This window comes from Sinocyclocheilus rhinocerous, unplaced genomic scaffold (assembly GCF_001515625.1).
Source record: "Sinocyclocheilus rhinocerous isolate Xijiao unplaced genomic scaffold, SAMN03320098_v1.1 scaffold15761, whole genome shotgun sequence".
Lineage (NCBI taxonomy): Eukaryota > Metazoa > Chordata > Actinopteri > Cypriniformes > Cyprinidae > Sinocyclocheilus > Sinocyclocheilus rhinocerous.
Window position 1 is genome coordinate 1 of NW_015635263.1, and position 2,807 is coordinate 2,807.

At 39.3% G+C, this 2,807-nt stretch overlaps 1 pseudogene; it reads right to left on the bottom strand.

Annotated features, from left to right (window-relative positions):
* Positions 1–5: 5 nt before the first annotated feature.
* LOC107746774 (uncharacterized) lies at positions 6–673 on the bottom strand (annotated as a pseudogene).
* Positions 674–2,807: the final 2,134 nt, after the last annotated feature.

Here is a 2,807-nt window from a genome sequence, read left to right on the forward strand (position 1 = left end):
CCTTCTTCTTTTAGAGTTTGAAAGAAATTCATCCAAAACTGGACATTTTCCTTGCGCAGTATACTCCACATGCTTTCAATCCTTTGGTTGTGATTACTCGAACCGTATATGAAACTGCGGTGGTAGGCGAAGTCATCTGTAGCAGCACGTCGAAGGAACATCTGCATCTGTTCAACAGCGACGTTCTCTGTTCCACGATCAGCACGGATCCTTTGAGGGCATCCTCGCCTTTCTTTCACGGTTTCAATGTAGTATGATGCAATCACCTTTGGGTCGCTATTTGTAAAAGAGACTTCCAACCACATCAGATGCCGTGAAAATCCGTCTACACATCCATTTATGCAGAGGCCATACGGTTTTAATTTATCATAAGAATCGAGATGCCACATGAAATTTGGCCCTGGGTTGTGGTATCTCCTCCTTCGCAGTTTTCGCGCTCGCCTGTGTGCCACTCCAACTGGATCTAAAACACTTAAGAGCAATCTGACTGTTTCCCTTTTCACAACAAGTCCCTCTTGAATGCACTTCAGGTGCATCATCCTATAGCCAACCATCTGGCCCGATGTTTCAAGCTGCTGATTAACAAGTGAGCAACATCTAACATGTCAGTAAAGTCCTTCCTACGGCAAAGCCTATTCTTCCTCAGTATGGTTTGGAGGGTTCTAAGACACATTATTATGCCATGCTGATGGCTAAGAACTTCGAGAATCTCTTGGTATTGCAAACCCAAATAGAAATAAAAACCTACAATCCGATTTTGATCCATAACAGGTTAGCAATCTCTTTACCTCCACGACTTCTCTAGACCTACATAGATAGGACCTCAAATGTTTGCCCTATACATTTGCCCGACGTAAATTAATGATAAAAACGGCTATTGCAAGAATGCAGTGCAAGCCAAGATGATAGAATAGGGCCGTCAACAATGAAATAAAGCACAAGAGGCCGTCAACAATTAAATATCGTAAGTACTACGCCATAAGAAGGATTAGGCGATTGGCTGGCGCTCTCTGGCAGCGGCACGTCGCAGCGCCACTTCCGGCCCCAGATGCCACAGACTTAAATGATCTTTTCCAACCATGAATGCTTTCTAGTATTATAAATATATTTCTACTGTTTTTTATTATAAAATAGCAGGAAAAAACCTGTTTGCAACGAAACTTACGAAAATTAGGCCTAGTTTTGCAACAACAACAACAACAACAACAACAACAACAAAAAAAGGTTATTAGGCCTACAGTTAAAACATTTTGCTACACTCACCATAGTTTAAGCATGCTATTTGTAGTAAAACCTATTGTAATAATAATAAAAACATTTAATTTCTCTGTGATCACACATTTGCCAATTTGTAATTTTTTGTACTTTACAAAAATTACAAATTACAAAAATTATATATACATACTTCATTGAACTGCCAAATTGCCATTCATAACTTTATTCATTTGCATGCCTTAAATTGATGTAAAATAACCTGCCAAAACTTACATAACCTCAAAGCTGCAAGGTAGGCTACAGGGAATTCTCCACCAGAGAATTTCAAGTAGGCCCTACTGAGAATTTGGAACGTGTAGGTGCTGAGGAGGTGCTAGATCATTGATAGTAAGTAAGTAAGTGACATGACATGTGGCCAAGTATGGTTAATACCCATACTCTGAATTAGTGCTCTGCATTTAACCCATCCTAAGTGCACACACACAGCAGTGAACACACACACACCGTGAACACACACCCGGAGCAGTGGGCAGCCATTTATGCTGCGGCGCCCGGGGAGCAGTTGGGGGGGGGGGGTCGGTGCCTTGCTTAAGGGCACCTCAGTCGTGGTAGAGTAATAGAGTAACCTCAGAGAGTAATGTTCGCGCTGCGCTGTCAGTTCAGTGGCGCTAGTAAACACGTCCTCTCCGCGCTGTCGAGTCGGTCGGTCCATTGAGCTGCGCCGATGTCAGGTCAGCGCGGCGCAAACACTTTAATACCGCGCTGTTTCATCCCACTTTTGGTGTGTTTGGCTTCCCATACTCATGCGTTTCCGTCATATTGTGCTGATAACGGCTCCGTTTGGTTCGTAAGTAAAGTTAGCGCTTATAAAAAGGCGTGATTCAGATAATTAATTAATAGTTATATTAATAATAATAATAAATGTTTTTTGATCAGCAAATCAGCGTTAAAATGATTTCTGAAGGATCCTGTGACACTGAAGACTGCAGTAATGATGCTGAAAATTCAGCTTTGATCACAGGAATAAATTACATTTTAAAATATATTCAAATTGAAAGCAGTTATTTTAAATGGTAAACATATTTCACAATATTACTGTTTTTGCTGTATTTTGGATCAATGGAAAATCAAATGCAGGCTTGGTGAGCAGAAGAGACTTCTTTAAAAAAAACGTTACAAATCTTACTGATCAAAACCTTTTGACTTGTAGTGTATTAAAACACATTTTCTAAAGTGCCTTAAATGTCAAAATTAGTACAATATATTTGTTGAAAAATTCTAATACTGAACACACTATTGAATTATTAGGCTGTGACTCATATTATTTTTGTGTTGCTGTCTGCTCAAGCTCCCTCTCCTTTTGTGTCAGTTGCCCTGAAACTGTGGTACATTTGTTTTGGCATTGCCCTTTCGTAAAACTATTTTGGCAAAATGTATGTAATTTTATTGTACAAAATATTGATCATCATTTTGTTTTGTTATGGAAAGATGTATTATTTGGTATATTGGAGAACAGCAAAGAAAAGCACAGTCACGTTTACATGATCAATCTTATTTTTTTACATGCAAAATTTCATATTCACAAATGTAAG